The 12,420-nt window shown below is 34.9% G+C and overlaps 1 long non-coding RNA gene across 1 annotated transcript; it reads left to right on the forward strand.

Moving 5' to 3' along the window:
* Positions 1 to 7,835: 7,835 nt before the first annotated feature.
* On the forward strand, positions 7,836 to 12,265 carry LOC126764015 (uncharacterized). The gene is made up of 3 exons (XR_007667775.1): positions 7,836 to 10,065; positions 10,120 to 10,683; positions 10,787 to 12,265. It is a non-coding gene; the product is annotated as an uncharacterized LOC126764015 (long non-coding RNA).
* The last annotated feature ends 155 nt before the right edge of the window (positions 12,266 to 12,420 follow it).

Consider the following 12,420-nt stretch of genomic DNA (forward strand, 5'->3'; position numbering starts at 1 on the left):
TTGCGCTGAAATGTCATTCCTAAAAAGTGTTTCAGTGGTCCTTTATCAATTACTTTAAATTCATTTCCAATTTTCTTCTTGGTTTCAATTAAATCCGCTTTATTGGTTGATGCAAGCATAATGTCATCAACATAAACAGCGATTATATTAAAACACCCATTTGAATGTTTCGTGTAAACGCAAGGTTCACTTGGACATGACGAAAAACCAATTTTCTTCAAAATGAAATCGAGTTTTGAATTCCATTCTCTTCCTGATTGTTTGAGTCCATATAACGACTTGTGAAGTTTAAGGACACGATTTGGGAAAATTTTATCTACAAAATACTCTGGTTGTTTCATGTAAACTGTGTCATGAAGTTCCCCATTTAAATAAGCTGTTGCAACGTCCATTTGATGTAAATGCATTTGGTGCTCTACTGCTAATGCAATTATCATCCTAAGAGTTTCGTAGCGTACCACTGGTGAAAAAGTTTCTTTGTAGTTTATACCGTATTGCTGACTACAACCCTTTGCTACTAGCCTTGCCTTAAAACGTTCAATATTACCATCAACATCTCGCTTCACAGAAAAAACCCATTTACATCCGACAACTTTTTGACATGAAGGTAATTCTTCCAGCGTCCATGTGTTATTGTCTATCAACGCATCATATTCAACTTGCATGGCTTTCTTCCATTCTGCAGAATATTCGCTGAGTAATGCTTCTTCAACAGTTTCAGGTATCTTTATGCTGTTATTCATTGAATTCAATATATTATGTTGCTTTCTAGGACGACCAACCCTGCCAGTTCGGATTATTTTTGGTCTTCCTCTTCCTCTTGTATTAGATTTCTCATTATTTATCATATTAATAGGATCTACTTCAACTTTATCATCTTTTTCTATCGGAATATTGCTGGTATCTACTTGCTCTCCTCCTCCAGCGAGATTCTCTTTGCACTCCGTGTCAGTTACTGCTTCGTCATTATTTGTTTTGAGTATCAATTCGCTCACGTCTACCTTATCACTGACTTCATTAATTTTCTGAGAATTTTCAATGAATATAACATCTCTACTTATGATGAATTTGCGTGTTATTGGGTCATATAAACGATATGCCTTGGCCTTTTCTGCATATCCAACCATAATATATTCTTTACCTTTAGGTCGAAACTTATGAATCTCTTTCTTATTTAGAGCAATAGCTAATGATCCAAAAGTTTTTAGAAAATGAACCATTGGTTTTCTTCCTAACCAAATTTCGTAAGGAGTTTTATTTACTAGAATCTTTGTTGGCGATCTATTGCGTAGAAATACAGCGGTAGAAATTGCCTCTGCCCAAAAACTTTCATCCATACTTGTATGAACTAACATGCATCGCGCCATTTCAACTAAAGTGCGATTTGCGCGCTCAGCTACACCATTTTGTTGAGGTGTATATGGTACAGTAAGTTCACGCTTAATACCGTACAAATTTAAGTAATTGTCGAAATCTTTATTTAAAAATTCACGCCCATTGTCGCTGCGAATAGCTTTTATTCTTTTCCCAGTTTGGCATTCCACCATAGCTTTAAAGTGTTTAAATTTTTGTAAAACTTCTCCCTTAGTTTTAAGGAAATATACGAACATGTACCTCGATTTGTCATCGATAAAGGTTAGAAAATATTTTGAACCACCAATTGATGTTTTATTAATTGGACCGCAAACGTCCGTATGAATTAACTCAAGAAGATCTTTAGATACTGAGTTGGACATACTTGGAAATGGTTTCGTACATATTTTGCTTTTCATGCACGTAATACATTCATTGTATTGTGAAATATTAAAAGCTTTCATACCATGTACTAACTCTCTGTTAGACAATTCATGTAGACTTTTAAAATTCAAATGACCATACCTGTTATGCCATTTCATTACTTCATTAGCGTTAGAATAAAAACATGAATTCGGTGCTTTCCCAAAAATGAACAAATTATTGCGTTTGTGCGCCTTCAGTAAATTTTTTCCTGCAGCATTTTTGATAACGCAAAATTTCTTATTAAACAAAATTGTACACCCTATGCTCGAAGCCTTTCCAACAGATATAAAATTTGATTGAAGATCTGGGACGTACAGAACATTCCTCATGATAACATCTTCGTTTCCTGATCGTAGGATCACAGTCCCAATACCTTGCGCTTCGATAAAATGTTCACCCGCTAAACTCACCTTTTCAGTATGATTCTGAAACGTATGAAACAAACTGCGCTCACAACACATATGTGATGTCGCTCCACTGTCCACGCACCATGTCCAACGGTTAAATTCTTGTACACCAGATGTTGCAAGTACACTTCCAATAGCATTCTGAGTTTGCTGCCTAGGTGCTCTGCATTGTGCAGCCAGATGACCTCTATTTCCACAATTATAGCATTTAACGTTAGATTGCTTCGTTACCGAATTTGAAGTATATCCTTTACGTGTATTTTTGTTAAGATTTTTGTGCGCACTTACATTTTTCCTGAAGTTCGACCTTGCCGAAAACGCCTGTTGATTCTCGATATTTTCAACATTTGCATCCTTCTCCTGACGACGTTCACCTTCTTCAAGTAATTTAATTTTCAATGCATTTAATGACGGTAAATTATCACGCGTTTCTATAGCAACCACGAAATTTTCATATGACTGCGGTAAACTTGATAGCAGAATAATGACTAACATTTCCTCTGGAACTACTATACCAATTTCAGCCATTTTTTCAATGATATCAGAGAACTGCTTTATGTGCTCCGACACATTTTCGCCCTCAGACAAACTAAGGTACAGAATTTTCTTGAAAAACGTAATTTTACGAGCTGGTCCACTTGGCTGGTAGATCTCTTGTAATTTCCTCCAGGCCTCTATTGAAGTAGTGCAGTGTCTTATATGATTTAACTGCGATGGCTTGACACAAAGCGTAATGCTCGCAAGCGCCTTCTCATCTTTTGCGTCGAACGCGGCTGATTCTTCTAGCGTTGCATTTTCGTTCTTCACATGCTTACCAGATACGATTCCCCATAAATCTGCATGAATTAGAACACTTTTCATGTGGACTGACCACGACGAATAATTTGTGTCATCGAGCTTATCAATGGAAAACAATCCAGAAGTAGCCATTGTTAGTTGCAAAAATTATTTTCTTTAATTCACTTTTAAGTTGCGATGCCTAAATTTTCTTTTACTAAACGTTTGACTGGTTACGAATCTCGGTTATGCCTTTCTTAAGTCTCATAATCTGTTAAAGTTTATAATTTAAATGTAGAAACGTTTTTGTTCGGAAGAATCGTTTATTCAGAATGAAAAATAAATTTTCTTTATAAGACAAATCACAAGAAGTATACAATGATTAGAATATAATAATACAACAAGTAGTTTGTGTTGCAAGTACTTTCAACATATTTATTATATATTTATATAAGCATTTACATTAAATGGAACTGCAATATGTTTAAACAAAATATATATTATGATTACAAGTATCTTTTTTTTATATATGCAGATATATAAAAGTGCCTTGCATTTATACCTACTTGAGAAAAGTTTTCCCAATTGTAGCTAAAGTGAATTTTTACAACTGTCATCACCACCGTTACTGTTCTATCGCATGTACAGTGGTGTGAACAAAATAGGAACAACCTTAAGGTGTTGTGAAGTTTTAAAATGTGCTGTTTTCTTATTAAATAAAATTGTTTTTGATACAAGTATAACTCATATAATTTTTCCTACCAGTGATTAGAATTTCCCACCATGCCAAGGTAAATATAAACAAATATTAATGCGAAACTCTAAAACCTTCAAATTATGTTTACCTCTTTTTGTTCACACAACTGTACAATTCCGATATGAAGTAAACTTCTGCTCTTTAATTTGTGTACAATGTCAGTATTGCCACCATAGATAACTTGATGAGAGACTCTTTGGTTCGAGAGAGAGCTGTCAAAACCCGCATTTTTTATAACATTTGCCAATGATGCCACTGCTGAAAAATATTAGCTTGGGCATTTTATAAAGAACTTTTGGATATTTTGCAGTTTCCACACTACCACTGAGGTATGCAAATAGCGCGTTACCGATATTATTTTTGGGTGCTCGGTTCCCCATTAGGCCTATATCACCCATATATACAAATAAATACAAATATATACATACATAAACCAAAATTGTACTTAAAGTAGCAATTCAAAAAAACAAAATTAAAGAAATAATTGAGTAACAATTTAAAATGAGTACAAAAAAATAAATAAAGCCATATCATAATTCACATGAAAACAATAATTCATAACAATAAATAAAAACATAAATATTTCAAAAAGAAACATATTAAAAAAATAAGCAAAAGACTTATTTTCATCAATATTTTATTTTCATATTATCACAAGTAACAATATAAATAATGGTTATTTAATTCAAAAGAATTGCACAGTAATTCTCTGCGTCTAAATATAAATTAAAAATACTCAATTTAAAAAAAGAAGTGCAACAATTTTTAAAAAGCAATCTGCACCCAGTCTCCAATACAAAATTTGATACAGAATTAAGAATATATTAATATTAAGAGGCAAAAAAAAGAAACAAGAGTTTAAAAAAATTCCGAGAAAATTAAAAATAAAATGATACAGTTTTGCCAGCCTATCCTACAGATGAGAAACACAAAGAATTTTGGTTCTAAAATTGGGCCTAGTAAGATCTCTATTAAAAAACTTTACGAGGAAGAATATTCTCGTCCTAACAAAAAGAGTTAAAACTACATTTGAGTCACAGTTGTTGCAGCAGATAAAGGGTCTGACATGCTTCATTCTATCGAATAAAATTTGGCCTACTCCTATTCTGTGACAGGTGGACTCAAATTCTCTATTAAAAATATATTCTAACTCCTTAATATAGTCTAAAAATCTCTGGGGTGGTTTAATTAAATTACACCTGTCAATTTGCCTCTGCTGAATGAAATAAAAATCAGGTGAAACCTCTTCTTCTCCTAAATAAGGTAATGGTTGGGTACAAGTGTGTGTCTTAAAAACTTTTAAATAAAGATAACCGCAAAAGTATGCATATGCATTTGCTTTAAGAAAATCTACTTCTACATCCTCTAATTCTGCCTGATGGTCTAACCTTAGCCTATTAAATTCGTGTTCTGGTCGAGGTAAGCCCTGAAATTCTTTCCAAGATAAATCTTGGACTAAATTATCATTGCACACACTTTGGAGAATTTGGTTTGATAAACCTGGAGAAAAGTGTTCGTTCTGAGCTATCGGTTCACAGTTTCCATTTATAACTATGTTTGCATATCGCAATCCCCATGACTTACTAAACAAATTACAGAACATGTAAGATGTTATTCTTACACTTCTGCCACCCCCTCTTCTAATCTGTCCAAAATAATGCTCTAAACTATCCTGACAAAGCCGTCTCGTCTGTAGGTGAGTGAAGCCTGCGTGTGACAAAATGCGCCAAAAACGTTCCAAACTAGATATGTTTGTTTTCCAACCATTTATATAATTAAAATTATTGGTTATGTCAGACCCTGCTTCATCTTTTATCCTAATTGTTTTCAAGAGGTTGGCAGGCTCACGAAGAAATTGTGTTTGCTCTGGGGTGCCCGAAAAAACTTGTTTACACGGTAAAATTGCATCGAAATTCCGACTGTTGAATATGTCAAATAACTTATTTATGAACAAAATATATTCCGCGGTATTGGAAAAAGTAGAAGATGGGGAAGTCAAACGCCCTGCACTATAAACTGCGAGCATACCGGAAGCGATAGTGTCGCTGAAAACTTGGGTAGCTAGTTTAACACTCATTTTCTGAAAATTGTTGGGAAAAAGGTGCGCATCGGTAAGCTTGGGTGCACACCGGACAGGATTTTGGGAATCTTTTTTGTAAAAATGTACAATATCAGACCAGCTAACTAGGCGCGATTTAAAACTAACTCTATTTTTAAAGTTTTCTAAACAATTCCTAACACTCTTTATAAGATGGGGACAATCATTGAAAAAGTATACTTCCTTGCCATTTACCTGAAAATAGGGACGCGCTTCAGAAACTCCTAACACTCGAGCTAAATTGAGAAAATTCGACCCCTGATCACAAACAAAATGGCAAGGTATGAGACCTATATTCTGCAATTGGGTAATGGCCTGAAAAATATATTTTTTGGCAACATCACCTTTACAGGAACCATGGACAATGAAATAAGCTAGAGGATGGGTCCAAGGCTCGCCACCGATACCTTGAACCAAAAGAGTCATTGCACTGGTACCTATTCTACAAGTTCGATTTTCATCGCCATAATCTTCTAATCCTACAATTTTATCATACTTTGGCAAGTATTGCATATGACTCTTCAGAGCCATTTCATCACATAAAATGGACACATATTTTTGTTGAGTTGTAAAGCCCCGGCTTCTCAACTCTAAACACTTGAGAGTACTGTTATTACAACCTGGGTCACGGGGCCATTCTGAAACGAACTCATCAAGTGTTCTCTCTTCGGGAAATCTAAGGAGAGACTTTAGGTGTTTGTAAGCTAAGGGAGACAGAAAGTATACACCTAAAGCTAAGGTTTTGAAATAGCTGTCGTATCTACGACCTTTAGGGTGCCTATTATTATTTTTTAAACTATTTTCTACTATGGCTCTAATCTCTGGGGGAAGCTGGCTACATAAATGCATAGTAGAATTGAACCCCTCTTCCATGTCTTTTAATTTTTTTTTTAAATTTGCATATTTCAGCGAAAGGTCTGACAACTGGTACTGCAAGTAACTAATCTTTCTATCTTTTTCTTCTAATCTAGCCTTCAACTTCCTATTCTCCTCAACCAGTTTGTGGTCTTTATTAGTTACAGCTGTCAGACTCAAATTTGTTTGACTCCCCCTGTCTACATAGCTTTCATCTTCAAATGATGTCATTAAACTAATGTCTTGATCCGCATGATCAAAGACACTATCCCTCATTTCTATTTGAGCCTCTTCTGCCACAGATGCGAGCAAATTTAGATCGCTCGTATCGTGACACTGAAGCGCGTTTTCTTCCACCAATTTTGGGTAAAAATCGTCTGCTCCTATTTCTATCGGAGAATTGGGAGCCAAAATTTGGTTTCCTTGAAGACTGGGTGCAGGTACATTTGGTAAATTAATATTCGGTACTGCAAAGGACATCAACTTTTTTTCCATCCTCATTTCTCTGGAGAAATGGCGCTCACAGGCGTACATAAATTTAGGCCTATTTTGCCCCACACCAAAAAGATTCAGCCAAGTTTTAAATCTAATAAACAAAATAAATAACCCATAACCTTAAAGCCTTAATTAAAATATTTGATTATTTATTGCTACATGTTTCAACCAACAAACGCGATTTACAACAACCAACATTTAAGAGCCTAATACAACTTATATTAAAACTAATAGAAATTAAGAAGATAACCATAAAACTGCTGATCTTTGCTCTCTCAGCTCTTTTTCTCATTTGTCACTTTAGCTTTTGCATGTATGCATGAAGCAAACCGATTTCACATTTCTTAGAAAGAGAAGTTGGTTTACATCAACACATCTCCTCAAAAGATACATTGACAAATATAAAAACAAGATTTAGGAGTTAGTTTTACAATGATATTCTTATTAAACAAGTTGCGCCTTCTGGGGACAATAGTAATGATCCACATTTATCCAGAAATAATTTTTAAATGAAATCAAAAATTAGTTCCGAGATTAAGGAAAACCCAAAAAAAAACTTAACCTCATCAATTGTTAATAATAATAATAATAATAATAATAATAATAATCATTTTTGTATTACAAATAATATTGTAATTAATGTATTATACATCTAATATATAAAAATTCCATGTCACAATGTTAGTTAACGTGCTCCTCCGAAATGGCTTTACCGATTTTTACTAAATTTTATATGCGTATACAGTAGGTCTGAGAATCGGCTACTATATATTTTCCATACCCCTAAACTATACAGGTTGATCACCCTTAAATTTTTTTTTAATATTTGGACGAAATTTTTTTTTTATTTTTTTATAATTTGGCATTAAAAAATATATACAACTCTAAAATTTTACTTTTTTATCACCAACCCCTAATTTTTAAAGCCATTTTAGAAATGTTATCATTTTTCATCCGGCTCGATAACTGATCAATCATAGTGTTTTTAACTGTACTTCGATTAGAAATCTAAACTTTTTTTAAGAAAATAAACATTTATTGTTATTATTAAAGTTTAATCCTGATAAATGCTTAGCGTTACCAATCATAGAATCTTAATTACGATGTCGCGAAATAATAAGTAAGTTTATGTTGTTATATCTTCAAGTTGTGATATTTTTTTGTTAAAGTTTATAAATTTATCTTTGTTGAGTGGAAAAGTAAAGTCAAAAGTGGTTTTTATTGGTTCTGTGAAGTTTTGTAAGAGATATTTTGTGACGCCCCATTTTTGTAGCGCTGAGCACATATGCCCACATGTTTTTTCATAAACTTTTTGTTCACATTTGTTAATTTTCAGTAAATGTTTGACACATTTTTTCTTTCCGATTTCTTTTTTTCTGTTTTTTTCTTTATTTTACGGAAATTCCATAACTGAAACTCACTATTCAGGTTAACTGTTGCTGACATAGTCGATATATTGGAGAATGAAGAAGATATTATAAATGCTTCTGTTTACATTTGCCCTCCTGAAAATCACATGCTAAGTGATGGTGACAGTGACGAAGACGACGCCGAAGCAGGAAACTTTAATCATCTCTCTGGAAATCAGCTACGAGCTGAAGGGCAGTTGCAAATAGTTAGACAAGGTGGTGGTGGATTGAAGCATGAATTTGTTGGGCGGGAAAATCAGTCTGATTCGGACGACAGTGATGACAATGTTCCTTTATCTGAACTAAAAATTCGGAATCAAGCCCAAGTGGGAAAATCAAAGAAAAAACCTCTGCCAGATTGAGAATGGGAGGACAAGGATCTTCCAACGTATGAGAGGCAAACTTGGACTGAACCTGACTTTCTCAACGACTCTCGGAGCCCTGTGGAGTGGTTTGAACTATTTTATGATGACGAGTTAGTAGACTTGATAGTACTTAACTCGAAAAAGTATGCCGTTTAGGGGAACGACCAGTTTGACGTAACGCGCGAAGAAATGCGTCTTGTAATTGCTATATTTTTGTTGGGTGGCTATTGTTCCTATGCAAGACAGCGAATGTTTTGGGACACAGGTGCTGATACATATCACCCTGGCGTTGAAATATATGCACGTAAGCGACAATACATTATTTGATCCGGGAGATAAGTTTACAAAGGTTCGCCCATTGTGGGATAAACTTAACGCAAGTTGGATTAGATATTTTCCGCGCTTTACGAATGTAATTATAGATGAATCCTTGGTACAGTATTACGGCCACCATAGCACAAAACAACATATCCATGGAAAACCAATCCGATTTGGTTATAAGATGTGGTGCATGGCAACTCGCCTATGGTATTTGATTCAAGCTGAACCTTATCAAGGAGCTTCAACCGGTAATACTAATCCCGAGCTAGGAGTTAGTGGGTCCGTTGTTACGAATTTGCTGTCTAAACTACCAAATGGGTTCAAATCCACGTCTACATCGATAATTTTTTCACGTCACTTCCTTTACTAACAGCACTGAAAAGCATAAAATCCAAACCGAGGGGTAGCTATCATCAGATTACTGATAAGAAATCAGGTATTACGCTAGTTCGCTATAATGACAACAACGTAGTTACTTTGGCCTCCTCTGCCGAAGGAGTACTACCTCTGGGATAGGCTCAACCATGGTCAAGCAGTCAAAAGAAAAAGATAGATATTCCACAACCGTTATGTATCCAGCAGTACAATAGATATATGGGCGGTACTGACCGACTAGATCAGAATGTGGGATGTTATCGAATCAGTATCAATCGTAAAAAGTGGTACTGGCAGTTGATGATGTGGCCTTTGAACGTATCCGTGAACAATGCGATTCAACTTTATAAACTGTCTCCAGATGGTCAAGAAAATCGTTCATTAGACTATCTTGCATTTATCAGAGTAATAACTACTACATATCTTGGTAAATATATTCATTATTCATGTTTTTATTTGCCATAATTACTTCTTTGCTTAGGAAAATACTCCCTTCCACGTACAATGGGTCGCCCCTTGAAGCCTCGTTGCAAAAGACGTAGAGTTCCAGACGGAGTTCGCCTTGATGGTCAAGGCCACATAATAATTTCAAATGCAACCCAAATAAGATGTGCAATGTGCCATAAAAACACAACTAAAAAGTGTCGAAAATGTGATGTTGGATGTCACACAAACTGTTTTGAGGCTTTCCATTCATAATTTTATTTATATTTATTTTAATTCAATCAATTAAAAAGTGGAATCTGAATTAAATTTATAATTTTCTTTAATAAAACTGAAATCACATCTTATATTAACTGAACTACATAGTTTATTTTTAGTGCTCCCTGGTGTGGCCAGCGCCCAAATTTTGCTGGGTTTCGGCAAAAACTACGAGAGATATGAATAAAAGGCCTTAAGCGCTTGGTTACTGGTGTCTCATAGGTAACCGCAATTGCTTCCTTTCCTTCAAAATTTTTCTAGAAAAAAGTTGGGATTATATGGGTTAAAATTTGCCGCGCCTTTGTTGGTGAGTGAAATGCCAACCAACAACGGATTTTGCGTTGTAAGTATACTTTTTTATATAATTATTTGAATTTTTTATTTTTTTATAAAACATTCCATCATTAAGTAATTTCATTAATTCTATTTATATGTGTTTTCTACAGTGAGCAATGCCAAGAAAACATAAGTAGGTCCAGAAGTATGAGAGATAAAAAATCCCAAAGAACCGAAGAACCGAAGAACAAATCCTGCAACAAAATGCTGATGCACGTGTGAGCATGCAGCAATTGCGTCAAAAACATTCAGAACAATGAAGTTGTTCGTTTAGAACAATGACAATCACGCCGTTTCACGGTTAATAGACGCAGAACAAATGACCAACAACGCCAACAGGTACAACGTTCATTTACAGTTGATTCATTTTTGCGTCTAGCATTCCAGTATGAGTCCGATATTGAATATTATGCTCATTAAAAAGTGGGAGTTGGTGCTATGGATAAGGAATGTCCTCATTGTCATGCTCTCAAATTCAAAAATGAGCAACCTGGGATGTATTGCGCGTCAGGAAAAGTGCAACTATTGAAACACCACCTGAACCATTGAACGCTTTACTTATCCACACGGATCCAGATTCTAACGTATTCATGAAGTCAACTCGATCAGAAATAGTTCGAAATAATAATGCTAATGGTCAACAATACAATTTAACATTCAAAATCAGAATCCAAGTTTATCATAAAATGGGCTCATTGCTGCCAATGCCAAACGAACCACATACATTTCTACAAATCTACTTCTGTTGGTGCTCTCAGGTAATTTCAGACAAACACTTCCCGTGATTCCACGTTCAACATACGCTGATGAGATCAAGACTTGCTTTAAATCATCTCCATAGTGGCATAATGTTGAAAAGTACAGCTGAAAGTAAATCTGCGCGTTTAAATGCTTCAAGATCCATCCGCTGAAACATTCTTAAAACAATTTTTATACTTCGTTGATGGAAAAGTTGCCACAGATGAAACTGGATACGTAAAATTACCGACCGATTTCTGCACAATCACTGATTCGCATAATACTCTCATTGGAAAAATATTTCCCGATGTACACACTCAGTACATAAAATATGAGTGGTTTGCAGAAATAGCTATTTTAGCAGCAAAAAATGCAGTCGTTGACAATTTAAATTTGAAGATACAACAGTTGTTGCCAGAGAACTTGGTATCATACAAATCTATTGATACAGTTTGTGAAGTGAAGTTATCAATTTTCCAGTGAAGCTATCAATTTTCCCACAGATTTTTTGAACTCACTGGATTTCCACCGCATAATATACAATTGAAGGCTGGATCTCCAATTATCTTGCTTCGTAATTTAAACCCGCCATGGCTGTACAACGGTGGGAATTTCAAAGGTGAAAACATATTCCTATCATACCTACAGATGTGCCAATTCAATGCAAACGAATTCAGTTTCCGATTAGATTGACATTTGCAATGACAACCAACTAATCCCAAGGCCAAACGATGTCTGTTTGTAACCATGTTTTTCACCCGGGCAATTGTACGTAGCATGCTCTCGAGTGGGTAAACCATCCAGTTTGTTTGTGCTCGCTAAAGATATGCTAACAAAAAATATTGTTCACCCCATAGCATTAAAAGATTGATGATGTTTGTTAGTGTTACTGCCGTAATTAATATGTGATATGTAATTTTAAGGGGGTATTTTACTCTAGAAGCATGAATTTCAGGTAATTTTTAAAGTGTCGTAAAAAAAGGCGATTAATATTTTTAGAATCCAT

This window comes from Bactrocera neohumeralis, unplaced genomic scaffold (genome assembly GCF_024586455.1).
Source record: "Bactrocera neohumeralis isolate Rockhampton unplaced genomic scaffold, APGP_CSIRO_Bneo_wtdbg2-racon-allhic-juicebox.fasta_v2 cluster09, whole genome shotgun sequence".
Lineage (NCBI taxonomy): Eukaryota > Metazoa > Arthropoda > Insecta > Diptera > Tephritidae > Bactrocera > Bactrocera neohumeralis.